The sequence below is a fragment of the Azolla caroliniana genome, unplaced genomic scaffold (assembly GCF_043228905.1).
Source record: "Azolla caroliniana isolate FFs.n. ecotype wild unplaced genomic scaffold, voAzoCaro1.0.p SCAF_15, whole genome shotgun sequence".
In the NCBI taxonomy this organism is placed as follows: Eukaryota; Viridiplantae; Streptophyta; class Polypodiopsida; order Salviniales; family Salviniaceae; genus Azolla; species Azolla caroliniana.
This window is the reverse complement of record NW_028230450.1, coordinates 6,922,417-6,937,553: the sequence shown is the minus strand read 5'-3', so window position 1 is coordinate 6,937,553 and position 15,137 is coordinate 6,922,417. Positions and strand designations below refer to the sequence as shown.

The 15,137-nt window shown below is 34.4% G+C and overlaps 1 long non-coding RNA gene across 1 annotated transcript; it reads left to right on the top strand.

Moving 5' to 3' along the window:
* Positions 1-7,968: 7,968 nt before the first annotated feature.
* LOC147854506 (uncharacterized) lies at positions 7,969-10,609 on the top strand. The gene is made up of 2 exons (XR_015530994.1): positions 7,969-8,316; positions 8,614-10,609. It is a non-coding gene; the product is annotated as an uncharacterized LOC147854506 (long non-coding RNA).
* The last annotated feature ends 4,528 nt before the right edge of the window (positions 10,610-15,137 follow it).

Genomic DNA, 15,137 nt, shown 5'->3' with positions numbered 1-15,137 from the left:
TTATTTCTATGCATAATATTTATATATCAATAGGATTAAGCCAATCATGAAGTTAAAGTGTTCTTGGAAAAGCTCCCATAATGTTGCAATTATTGTGGGCAAATAGAACAGCAAGTTGGAGGTTAAGAAGTAGACCTACAATAGAAACTCAAGAATTGGACATGGTGATCTCATAATTTATGAGGAGATAAAGCGTCAGACTGACATACAATGTGACAACAATCATAAATGAAATTTTTTGATCTTGTATTATACTTTTGTACGCCAATGTTGTGGGTTCAAACCTTTCACAAAGGTTTTAACTTGCCTTGTGCTCCTACACTCAACATATGTTCCTTGTAAAAACTATTCATGTTTTTTACACTCAGAGATGATTAAAGTGATGATTCAACTTATCTCTTAAACACGTAGCTTTACAAATTTTATTTCCACAACCCAATGATTGATGAATTTGCAAGCTTGCTCTAGGTAATGTCATCAAATGACATCCTTGCAAAAAATCAAGATATATGCTCATATGGAGCTAGGTAATTCGTAGTTAAAAAGGTGAACCAACACCAACATATATTGTAAAGCACAATGTGAAAGCTTTGCCTTTATATATACATCACGAATTAGCACACCTTCAAGTTACATTGGACTTTGTCTATTCCAAAATATAAATATGATCGTCTAGATGTAAAGTTTGTGCTTCCTAACACTAACATTATGGGTTTAGTTTTAGAGCAATGGGTTTCATGTTGTGTTCATTATAAAAGTCCTTCATGAATTTAATTTGAGTTCATGTTGAGCACAAGTAGCCTTTTCAACAATGATGTCATCATTTTTCTAGAGTTGAAAGAAAAAAATGAAAACGGTAATACTTTCTTGCAATGGTTGTGCAAGAAGATGTCCTAGACTGTAGGATGGTAGTTCTTCTCATCGATGTAGAGATGAAGCTCATGTTATGAGCCGTAAAATATTGAATTTTCACTCTTGTGTGTGCTAATTTCCAAATTGCCACTTGAAGGTTACCAAATTCCAATGACAACCAAAAAATAATATAGCCCACAATTGTGATACTAGTGATTTCCTTAAGTTTCCATTTATAAGCCGTCTTAGACTTTTATGCTTGGTCTTACACGAGGAATAATTGGTAAAATCTAAATATTTAATGCTAGATTAACCTATTATGATTGATGCCACATGAAATTTGGTTGACATACAAATTAGGATAACATGATCACAATCATAACAATATTTGTTTCATGTTATCCTTTTAGGATGTCCTATTGTGTTTCAACCATTCATGTCATACGCTCATAGGAATTATACACTTACACAAATGCCTTTATCTTCCATTGTTTTATATGTTTGCTCTTCTTTATATATAACATGAACCATTTTCAACAATTTGCAAAATCTTTAGGTAAGGTAAGGCTAGGAGAATTAACACTATGCTAGCACAACTAATGATATGTGAGGAAAATTATGTGCAACATACATTACATGAAGGGATGCTTCTTCTACCCAAATTTAGATGGTACCCTTAGTGACCACAAGAACTATATTGGTATATGATGTAGAAAAAAAGGACAATGTGTTGAGTTAATACACATGTCTTTGAAGTTCATAACTTTTGGTTCGACAGGAAATGTTTCTAATGTCCTTCCTTCAGCGTATATATTATGAACTTAATGTACATCATGTGAATAGGAATGGCATGATGTATGTGGAAAGGACATAGTTCAGTTGACAATGAATAGGAAACACACACCAAAATCTAACAACCCATCAGATCGAAATCATTCAAAGGACGGAGTGCTGAAGATGCCCATAACGCATAACAAGCTTTCTTTGGTCTACAGTATGGATCTCCATATGGACTGTAGCTTGCATAACACCCAATATGTAGAAACCTTTACTTACATAACAAAAGGTTTGAGGTGGAATTATAAAGCTCAACAAAGACATGGAAAGTCAATGGATCATGTGTCTACCCTAAGACAACACGGGGATCTAGAAGATGTGGAAATGTGTGAAGCAATCCAAAATCATGCTAAAAAAGAAAGGGTGTGGAAGTATATGACTAAATAAAGCGTAATGATAATAGGGAAGGAAGCCTAGGGAAAGGTGGAGAGATTCGCATCATCATCATCTTCTTCTTCTTCTATCAGTTTTATATCCCAAAGCAAAAGCCTACTTCTACTTCCAACAAAAAAAAAAGACTTAACTAAAAATCATATAAAAGTGAAGAAAATAAATGAAGAAGGCTAACGAAATTTAGACATACAATAAATATCATGGGTGGCTCTAGATGTAGCGGCGTACTATAGCGCCATAGCTTATTAAGTTATAACGTGCAAAACAAAAAGAAAAGGTCTTTTCTTTGTCTTTCTTTTTTTGTTTCGAATTTTTTTCTTTTTCTTGTTTGGAAGGGCAAGGTTATTTTTAAGTTTTAAAATTTTTTTGTTTTCAAAAGTTAATAATGAATTTGGGAAGCAATCTGTATGCAGAGATGTAATAAATAATAATAGTAATACAGTAATTCTGGGGCAGAAGGAAGATCTTTGGTCTCATCATTGCATAGAATCATGGAATTATTTGGGGAGGATTAACTGCGGTGGATGAACTTAATATAATATATTTTATATATATATATATATATATCATGAGTTTGAATGTATTAATGATGTCTTCTTCTGCCCACAAGACACAGAAAAAGGCAGTGAGTGCCAATTTCATGGCCAATCAAATCAATAATAGTATGTAAAAAAAAAAACAGTGGGATTGATGTCCAATCTGATTTGACAGCGTCATCTCTCTACTTTCTTTTTTTCTCTGATTATATATCATTTAGACACACACATGTCTTTCCTTCTTCTAGAGTTTAGATTCTGGTTTGGCTAGACTCAGCAAGTAAAAAAACCCATTCATTCCATGCCATTATTTCTCTCGAGATCAGGGGGAAAAGAAATTGCGTTTTTGCCCTCTCCTTTTGCATGCATGGGGGAGGAAGTTCGTGTACGGCACGACAGAAGCCCAACCTCTCTCTCTCTCTCTCTCCATACACACATACATATATGTATGTATGTATGTATGTATGTATGCATGTGTGTGTGTGTGTATGCACTTCCATTTCTTGTCATTTACATAAACTTATTCAAGTAGTAATACGTTATAACTCACTCTTTTCAAATTGTGTGTGTGTGTATGTGTGTGTATGTATATGTATATGTGTCTGTATGTGTATGTAGTTGTGTGTACACATGTGTATGTATGTATGTATGCATGTATGTGTGTGTATGTATGTATATCTGTGCCATTTCTTGACATTTACATAAACTTATTTGAGCCTTAATAACTCACTCTTTTCAAACACATCCCTCGTCGGCTTGCACTCTTCACTCTTCGCTTATGCCAGTCATAAGAATGAAACAATGGCAACACAAGTAGTCGACAAGAGAAAGTGTGTTAATGCTTGAGAAAGAGGTCCATCATGTGGGCGAGGACTCGACAATCATGGATGTCAGTGTTGATCATTGTTCAACCAAGAGTTTCAATTGTCAAGCATATCCTTAATCATGTTTGAATTTTCATAAAATGATCTTTTCGAAAATGTACCATAGATCGTAAGCTTGGAATCTAGCTAGTGTTTTTGTCAATGGAACTTGAGTAAAACAAATATAGCTTGCATAACGAATAATGGAGGAAATTTTCAAATTAAAGAGCAATAAGATATATTACAATTCAAGCATATCGATGAATAAAGTCAAGTTTGCTAATATTAGCCTTGCTAATTCTTGTCATGTAGATAATATTATATTATACACTTAAACCACTGAGTTTAGATGGCAACTTAACTTATCTGGATATGATTCTAGGGCTCTCAACTCATCTTTATTGTTTCCCACATTAAAAAATCATTTGCATATAAACACAAGTTTGTTCATAATTCATGGGATTTGGTGTTTCCAATTAAAGCATCAACATAACATGATACTACAACAAATTAATTTTGTCTCTAGTATATGCAACATGGCATTCTAGGATGCTACCAAATTTGAAAAAACATGAATATCATAGAACATTACAATGATTTTATAGTGTCCCTGATCATCAACCACCCGTAAGTAGCATAATTAGTTGTTGTAACCATTGTTTACCTCAAACATTCAATGTAGGTGCAAGGTGGATAATTGTCTACTCTTAGAAGCATTTGGCATAAGGAAGTGTATGCCACACAACTAATCCATTGTGGTAAGGTTTGGGCATTAAATGAATACATTCGATATGTAACTTATAGCTACTCAATTGGAAATAGACGCCATCATTGCCTAACTATGTAAATGTGACTACTATCCTACTTATTGGTTAATGCATGGTAATACCTAAGATACATGATTGTGGGTATATTTATAATTATGTTTATTGACTAGAACTCCTTATCTATATTATAATGTGGTCCTCCAATCAAGTTTTCTTGGATCAATATTAAAGTTTGATACGTCGTGATGCAAACCATGGGGGCATGATAAAATATTGGGTTTTAATACATTTACTGATTACGATCTATCCATGAAGTTGGATGGGGTTTACATGAAGTACATAACAACCCTAATAGGTGAGTTAAACCAAAGGCATTTTGAAATCCTTTTATTGTACATATGTAGGTTTATGAAACCACGAGAGGACCCGTTTGCTATTTTTTATTCATTGCCGAGAGGACACGTGAATACGATGAATGTTACGTGATCATGATGCATCATCAACACAAATAAAACAAATATCATTTGAGCATGTGTAATTTGATGAAATGGTATGACAATATCATATTGAGGAATGATTGATTTGTCTCATCCCTTAGTTCTTACCAACACCAAAGAGTGTGTCCAATTAACAACCACACCGATTGATGGGGAGCTAATAATATATGTTAACATGACAACTTGCATGAGAAAGTCAAGAATATCTTGGAGTAACCTACCCTTTTTCTTCTTCTTTTCATTAGTTGAAGTATACTAAGTTGTTCAACGGTCATCTAATCTGGTAATACTAGGAATAAAGTTTGTAGGGTTGCTATGTTTGCAGGTTGGTCAATATTATATTAAGTAGATTCCAAGGAATAGAGTTGATGTCGTGCATGTAAAGTTCGTGATGTCCCTTGTAGGGGGAAATACTATCGACTTATATAATTGTGAAGAATATTATTCTCCTCTTACAATTGCTAGGAAAGAATGTTGACCACAATGGACACTAATAATATTCTCCCCTAATTTTCAATGTTGGTGGCATTTGCAACATGATTGTACACATTTACATACACCACACATAACGAAATTTGTTATACACATAATGATATGCTGTTAGATGTAAAACTTGTCAAGTAGTGTGTTATTGCATGTTAATGGAAAGAGGCATGTGGACAATACACATTGACATCATCATCTTAGAAAGTGGTGGTTTCAACTTTTGAATATGGTGGATGAGGCCAAATTCTCTCAAAACTTTATTTGCACGCAAAAGAGGAGTTTTCAAAGTATTTTGTAGACCAACAACGATATTGGTTGTTGAAGCTACACTGTATATCTTTACTAGCTTGACAAGTAAACTCTACTAAACAATGGGTTTCTACCCCACATGATGCATGTAAGTAGCACTGTATGTTCCAACCATAACCTCTTGAAACAAATCCTTACACTAATGATGAAAAAATCTAATTGCTTGTTTTATTGTATTACAATTAAATTTTTTACCTAGTACCCTTCTTCGACTTCGTAGCCATCCCTAGTCTTTCTCTTCTTGTTCTCTCCACAACTTTTCACGATGATCATGTCCCATGTTGCTCTCTCTCTCTCTCTCTCTGTCTACATATTCCTATCTCTAGTGATGTTCATCATCATTATACAAAGACATCTTTCTCTCTCTCTCATTGCTCATATTGGACCTCCGAAGATGATAATAGAATCTCTCTCTCTCTCCATGCAAGATGTAATGTACTATTTGTATTGCGACTCTAATATATTGTTGTGTTATGTCATGTCTTAATGTAATGACCACACCATGGATATACCATCGTTGAGAATGTACACATGTTACAACAACACACACACACACATACATACATACATACATACATACACACACACACACACACTTGTATAATATGTGTGCACATGTCTTTGATGTGAGTGGTGTAAATAAATAAGAGAGAGGGTGTGTAGCGTAGAGCATGTGTAAGTTATATAATGTGTGTAGATGCGTATTGAGTGACTGATGCACAATTTTGTAGTAAATTCAAATACATAGATGAGGCAAGTGTGGATGTGAAATCATTACATTGTAGAAATGAAGGTGCTATTGAGCCTGTGAAGTCACCAATGGACGATGTAAAATTTAGAGATTACATGGGTATCCGACGACAAACAATATTTATAATATGAGAGATAGCAATAAATATGAAGATAAAAAGGGAAGGGGAGATGATGGCATATACTCCCTAAGGAATTATAAAGACTTAACTCCTCCTCCTCCCCTCTTGTGGGTACGAAATGGTGGCATGTATAGTAAAGATTGTTTGCAATAATATAAATGAGTCCAGCTCCAAAAGGTCCTAGAAGTCATGATGATTCCATCCATCTCACTTTCACCCACACACACACACACACACATTAAGAATCATCAAGACATGAGGGACAAAGTTCCTTCTTTGTTTTTATTTTTCTTTTTTACACAGTTGGGTGAAAACAGACCATGGTTTTTTAACTTTAGGAGAGAGAGAGAGATTGCAAAATATGTAGGTATATATGTATGGGTATTAAATGCTCTTTTCTACATTACATATATTAAAAAGGGAGAAGCAATTGTGTTGTGCAAATTAAACGCTAAACCACCCCCACCCAAACAGCCAATCCCTTCTTCTTCTTCTTCTTCTTCTTCTGACAATGCAACCCTGCACCTCTCTGTTCTCTCAGTCTCTCTATCTCTCTCAACCTTAGGGAGAGCTTTCCTAGACTCTCCGAGGAGGTGTAAGCCAGCTCACATAGCTTCTGTAAATAAAAATGCATGAAGAAGGGGATGGAGGTGGAAAGGTTATATATACATATATAATATAAGAAGACTCGGTTAGGTTTCAGGAGATGCCATCATTCCTCTTCCGTCCTTATTCTACACAATCATAATTATATGTCTCCGTCTCTCTCTCCGAGTCTCTGTCTCTCTGTCTGTCTGTCTGTCTCTCTCTATAAATATATACGATGAATAAATATTTATATACATGTGTATAAAACAGAGGTAGGAAATTGAAGAGGAAGTTTTCAAGTTGTAGGTAAATCAGCATACACACAGTTATTAATATTATTGCTGTTTGTTTTGGAAGTGTTTGGGGGGGGGGGGGGGGGGAGGGGGGATCATTAAAAGAAGGTTCAGAAGGGGTGATGATGATGATGCTAATAATACAATAAATGCATAATGATACCGCCACCACCACAGTTATCATCACCCATGCAAAAGATGGGCACCGTCTCAGTCCGTCAGTCAGTCAGTCCGTCAGTCCGTCCGTCAGTCAGTCCGTCAGTCAGTCAAGATGCAAGTCTTAGAGAGCGAGAGACAGAGATCCGAGTCTAGAGAGAGACAGAGAGACAGAGAGAGAGAGAGATGAGAGTAAACGTCAAATGCGTGTATATATACATCTGCTCCTCATCTTCTATCTCTCACCTTCCCCCATTTCCATCAACTATATGTAATAGATATATATATATAGGCTTCTTCTTCTTCTTCTTCTATTACTACTACTTCTTCTACTACTACTACTACTACTATGACTACTTCCCTTCATCTTTAACTGTTATCAATTAATTCTGTCTACATTTGCTATACCAGAGTTAATTACATTCATAATCCACAGAACTTATTAATTTAATTAGGCTTCTCCCCCCCCCCCCCCCCCTGCTCATCCATCCATTGCTCCTTCCACCTGATTTTAATGGGAGTTTTTGCTTATTTTTCCACAACTCTCTTGAACATGCTACTCATGTCCTCCGCCTTCCATCTGTCTTTGATCATCATCAGAAGTCGTGAATGTATGATCATCAAATTATGATCTCTTACGTTTGATGATGATGATCACGATACATCTGCAGGCGACAGACATTGATGTGTGCTCTTGAAGCTCTGCATGGAGTGCCAAGCTCAAGAAAGCTGTGGGAAAACATGCAAACCATTCCTCACACTGTTCTTCTTCAATATTTTGGTGGGGGGATCTGATAAGATTAATATTATCATGATCACAGAAAATCCCCAATCCAGCAACACACATGCGAAGAAGGTTTGGCACACGTAATTCTCTCTCTCAATATATATATATATATATTTCAGTAATTAGTATATAGTGATTTAATGTACTAATTATAGCTTGTGCGTTTGATTTTCAAACTTTGAGTTATGATTCTAAGGTTCCCCCCCCCCCCCCCCTCCCCCTTTTTCTGCTTCATCAATTTGAGTCTAGCCAAAATTCTTAATAGTGAGCATATGTATTCTTCACCATACGTATATATATATATATATATCTTCACTGTTTTCAAGTATTTATTTAAATAACCTCTTTTTTTGTTATCTTTCTTTAATCTGATTCAGAAAGGGAATTTAAGCATGCTGACAGAAATGCATATCAATCATCTGATTCAGTTGTGGTGGAAGCTAATGAATGATGTATACATGCCTTAATTCGATAATTACCTAACTAAATTACGTGTTAATTCAACTCTATATCTAAACTCTTGTCTGCCTTTTATAATATTAGCTGTGCTTGAAAGCATGACATTTAATATATATTTTCGGATCCGTTCCTTAAAAACATTTAAACTCTAAAACGAATTCGTTCAATGCATGCATTTCACAAGCTTTTTGCAGAGTACCAAATACTGGTAGTGAATGGAATGTCTGTCTACGTTCAAGGGGGTGGTGCAGACAACACGTCAATCGTCTGTTAATTAACCACATTATGGTGAGCCTAAAAGTTAATTAGGGTTCAACATGCATACACAATCAAGCATGTATATATAAATATAGATATAACTATTATTATATCAATTAACTAAAGTACAATCCGCAAATTGAGACTAGAGTACAGTTAAATTTCCAGAATTGGACTACGAGCAGCTTCTATCCGTATGTATATATATATATATATATTCTTATTGTATCTAGAAAATCACCATCTAATTCCATACCTACTTTAGTAACTATCTGACTGACTTGACCTGACTTGTCTTGTCTTGACTTGGCTGACCAACTAATTAGCTGGCTGGCTTTCAAGGGGGCGGAGAATATCACCTAAATAACTCACATGGCCGCATCAGGATGAAAGAAAGAATATATGTACATGCAGTCATTCATTAATTTCATTCCTGTTGAAGAAGAATAACTCGTTATGTCTGTGTTTCGTGTGTTGAAGGAAAAAAGACAACAAAGAATACATTATCCTATCCATACCAACATAAATTTCAGTACTTACTGCTTATGTCTATAAAATTTTAAAGGAATAGAAAACAGGCATTAAATGGAAACACTAGGCTGTGTGTGTGTGTGTGTGTGTGTGTGTCAGGTGTGTTGGTCGAAGCTACATTGATGTAATGAAATGAAGTAAGTTGCATACTAGGAATATATCTATACATATATTTTTACATATATATTCTGACTCCTCACCATGACCATACATACATACATATATATACATATGTACATACATTATATATACACACACACACACACACACACACATATATATACATTATATATATATAGATAGATAGATCTATCTATCGATATGTATATATCGGTGTAGAGTATACATACATAAATGATTCTATGTATGGATAGAATGGCTTTCCTTTGAATGGCCCTGCGCCTGCCTGCCTTCACTTTCCTTTTCCTGTGTTGATACTCTTCGATCTCATCGACCACACCAGAACGTACGTGTGTACGTTTTACGTTGGGAGGTGTTGAAATGCTTCTTCTTCTTCTTCTTTTTCTTCCTCTGTTTTGCTTTTTGCCTTTCAGCTTCTTCCTTTTTTGGCATCCACATCGAGGCCGTTGGTTTCATTCTATTCAATAATTATAATGTTACGTTATTTATAATGTGAGGTGTTTGTAGGAGTTGTTTGCTTTGATGGTTATGTTTTTAAAAAGCATGAATCACTAACATAGAAGAGCATATTAATTAAAAGCATACTGCATGTTGGTGCCACCATTTGGGGAAGGATCATGCTTTCTTTAACATCCTAGGTAAACCCAGATCCAAGACTTAAACACAAGGAAGAGATGTAGGTGATGGTGGGTTCAGATCCTGATCACGATCAATACAAAACCTTCACATGTCACATCATGAGAAGTTGACGACCAACCATATTGTTGATGGAGGGAGTGGCAACTACAAGTCAATGTGTTGTCGCCCAAATTCGCTTGAATTTTCTAGTACCAATGCATTAATGATGCTTTTAATGACCGTTGTTTTAGCAAAATCTAACAATAAAAGCAACCCGAGGTTTCATATCAATGTATTTTTTCTGTAGCTTATTGAGACACATCATTTATTCATGAAATCTTTGATTGAGGTTAGTGACACATTTAACTGAGTATGTTTGCATAATTGTAGTGAGAAACCCTGCCAACTTCTTTTAATATATTTTTTGGTTGCCTTGAAAATTTGTTAAAGTGTAATAATAAAAGGTCACTTGTAAAAGGTTTATCCATGTTTATCAATCCTTCTCGTGTTTGTAAGGAGTGAAGGTTTGCAAAATGTGGAAGGTTTATTCATTTTTATCAATCCTTCTCGCAATTGTTTGATGAACTGTAAAAATAAAAAATAAAAAATTGTTCGATGAACCTAGAACAATTGCTAGTTCACTAGTATATAAAGACAATAGTTTCATAATATGCTTATTTAACATGACATAGTTCCAGTCTTTCATCTTCATCGGTGCATGGCCTTAAGGAAATTAATCAGGGTTAGATCATGTTGTGTTATAAACTATGTTAGCTTCTTCAAGGACACTTTACTATGTTCTTGATGCATCGATTTTTAATAAATATATTGTTGGATGCACTATGGCAACTGTGTTGAAACTTGCTCTAATTTGTGCATACTACAAATGTTTAATGCAATCTAATAGCATTGTGAACCATATATATAATATCGATATTCAGAAGATAACATTGCGTTAAATTTTTGAGAGAAACATGATTATTTAGAAATCAAAGTCTGTGCGACACAATATGATATGAAGAAAGAGCTTTGCAAACATGGTGCTTGGTGTGGAATCCTACTTGTATAGGAGAAAATGAAGCTATCTTCGCCATTTGGCTATGATTTTATGATGTTTGCAAACAACATGCCTCAATATATGTGTCGGCTAATGAGTTAATGTGATAAAAACCAATGCACATCATCCACAACGTTGAATGAGTTCGTCACAATAAGTATTTTGGTTTGTGGTCGATAGCATAGATTGATCTTTGGTATGGGTAGAGATGCTTTTCGTTAACATCTTCGTCCATGGATTTGTCGCACTCTAATTTTTCTTGTTGATCATGACATCACATCTGAATTTGGCATAGTGAAGTTTTTTTTTTTTTTTTTGTTGACGGTCAAATTCTATTTTACATCTTAAAAAGTTGTGGGGTATGTTAACAACTTGGTAAAGGGTAATAGATTAGCAAAGGATAACTATAAATGAATCATTCATTTCAGGTTGTTGTACTACCCATGATAGTATGTATTTGTTTCTTGTAGTCCATTTTAATAGATGGTTGAAATATGTCGTAGATTGATAAAATAAACCTTCATACTAGGAATGTTTTAGACTCCAATATTCATACTTGCAGTAAGAAACACCTATTATCACTGGAAAGATCTTTGTGGCATCATCATTTAATTAAATAATACCCAATTAGGACGATTCTTTTGCAGTTGTGTTATGAAACTTTTATCTATGATCATCAACTAATGTTCTCTGAACTTAGATGCCTCTTTCCTTTTATTTGAGAGAGAATTATTTAGAATCAGTTTCAGTGCTACATTTGAGCTTATAATGAATTATAATTTGGGGAAATTTTAAAAATTAGTCCCATTAATTGAAATGAGGATATGGCTATATCAAATAGTTAGAGTGCAAAACCTTCATGTTTTTCTTTTTCTTTTTCTTGCATGGAAGGATACTACATTAGTATTAAGAAACCATCCTCTAAGGCTTTACAAGAAATTAGTTTACATACTTGTTACCTACATCCCCTTTTTTAAGTTCTATCTATCCATTTAATTAAATATTTGGTGTAAAGTAAAACTCCACTACCTTATTAAAAACTCGCATATAAAGTATATGTTTGTACTATGTACCATGAAACTTCAATTGTTGTAATTCAGCTTAGAGTGTCACCTTTTATGTTATCCAAACAACCTCTTAGATTAAGACTTCAAGTAATTGTGACCTTTCATATTTGATAATTCAGTGTATGAGTTCATGAGATTCCTCTTCTTGAACTTGCATTGATCGAAAATTGTCTTTGACTTTGGGGTGGAGTTGTTTGTTTTCGTCTAGTTGTCGTCTAATTCTTGATGTTCTTGCAATGAATCTCTCAAAAATAAAAGTCTTTTACACTCCTTTCTAACCTTTTTGAAATAGTATTAATCATCGTTACTTCATTTCTTTATTGAAGATGAGGTATACAATTTTCTTATATTTTAGAACCTCTAAAAAATCCTTTATTTCTATCATGACACGAGGGTGTAATAAGTATATCAATCTTGAATGGGGGTTAGATATTCTTTGGCATTGAATAAAACCTTATTTTTTATTAACTCATATTGCCCAGAAATAGTTCAAGCTAATTGTATCTGACAATATGCAGATGGATACCACCGGCTTCCCTAAGCTAATGGGCTTTTTGTCCAAGTGGAAGGCAAACTATTGTGCCATAATATATATAGATGGATAGATTAGAGCTTGAATAGAGTTCTTTGAACACATTTTATGTTTTCCAACCTTGCCAACATTCTAGTGGTGTCAACCAAGTAGTAGCTAGCTCGTAGTTTTTAAAGTTGTGCCAAACTTCAAATTTGATTCCATTTATAACTTTTGAATATTGTTAAGGGTATTAGTTAAATGGTTGTTTATGGCCAATTGTATGTAAGATTTTTAAATCTCAATTTTCGTACAAGTTGTGATGGACTTTCATTGTGCATGTTAGGTTGGTAGGGGTAGATGAAAACAACTTAGTACCCATCCCTCAAAATATTATCAAAATCATTACTATTTTACTTAATCTAGGTAATTGTGCAACAGAGTCCCTTATTCGTTCATACAGTGACCCTAGCTATGAAAGGCAGTCCATTGCCTGTACGCTCTATAGTTGTCCACTACTAATTTTCACATCGAGAAAAGTTTTGCTTGGAATTACAGTATTACAAAAGGAAGTTACTTTACCATAGGGGTTCGTTAGACTTAGTGTTGTCATCCAAAACCAATATTCACGATAATTGCAGTGAAATTCATATCTCTACATGATCATGGATGATAATTAGATGAATGTTAAGTGCATAAACTTTGAATTGGAAATTTCTTTGATGTTATAAGATAGCTTGAGCAGTATAGAAGACAAATAATAGGTAAATGATGAAAGGTTTAAGGATAGAAAATTTGATACATCATTACTTCTCGTGTGATCAAGACCAAAGATACCATCATAACCTAATGGAATTAATAAAAATCATGATGAGAAGTTGGCACAATAATCTAGCATAGACCTCAACAATACCGTTTATGTCAAGGCACATGAAGTAGTCTATCACATGCAAAGCTACAAATATATATGCACATCACCTTTTCCAGGAAGGACAAGGTTGCTCACAATATTATTGCACTCTACTTTTCATAACATCTTGGTGTTAACAATGCGATTCTCAGACATAGCCTACATGATTCACAAGCTAGAAAGGTATGTAATTGTATTCAACTCTAATAATAAATAAACCCGAAGTATGACATTGATGCTTGGTGTTGTCAGAGCCATAACACTCATTGTACTGAAATAGGTAATGTGGATCAATATGTCAAAATGAAATTACATTTAATATATATCATATTATTCGGGTTTTCAAGCTATGTTTAGGGTAGGCTACGTTGATGTGTCAGCTTTTATAAAATAATGTGTAGTATTCGTCTAACGTATACTCATGCAAACTGGATGCGTAGTATTTCATGTATGTGCATCATTGATGATGATAACAGTGTGGAACCACCTTTTGCCCATGGATGACTATACAATGGTGGTCCCAACTATGAAGTGACCGTTCTCACATCTAATTGGGTATTTCTTGCTACATGGGTCATGAGTGGGATTGACCAATCCAAAATTGGGAAGGTTCATTGTAAATTGTTGGACAAAACTGTTAAATACCCTTGATTTTTTCTCTACTTCCCCGTAATTGCCAAATTCCCTTACTAGTCTAACCTCCTTGGAGTAATTATAAAATTGAGCTATCACATGGTCAATTCATCTTTCATCTGTTCTTTTTTCCAATTGTGTGTTATTTGATCAATGATATACTCTATTCGCAAACCACTTTTTTGGGCCTTTTTCTTATCCGCTTTGTTGGCTAACCAAGGACATCTATGGAAATAATGGAGAATGATTATGGTTTTCGAGAAATTTGTGGTCTTTTACAAGAAATGTTTGTGTCACATGCTTATAAATATACTATATAGCCATAATATGGTACTTTGACTTGTGTAATAGAGGTATATATCGTCTATGTATATGTACAATATTAAATGATAACAATAATATACCCTGTACGCATGCCAAACTTACAAATGCAAATAATTGTGGTGGAATATGATAGGCACAAACCATATCACGTACTTGATTGATTTCTCCAAAAGATTATAATGCATAGACTGATCACTAAGTGTATTCCTAGGTATATGCATATGCGTGTCCTCAAAGATAGAGTAGTGCTTGAGGACATATATCATGGAAAAACTATACAATATTATTATGGTTGTGCAAGAATACAAATAATGTACATGACATCTTCAATCTTGGAAAGAGTTCTATTGGTATAGACAAGTCAGGCCAACCATGAGCTTGCTAAGCTTTTG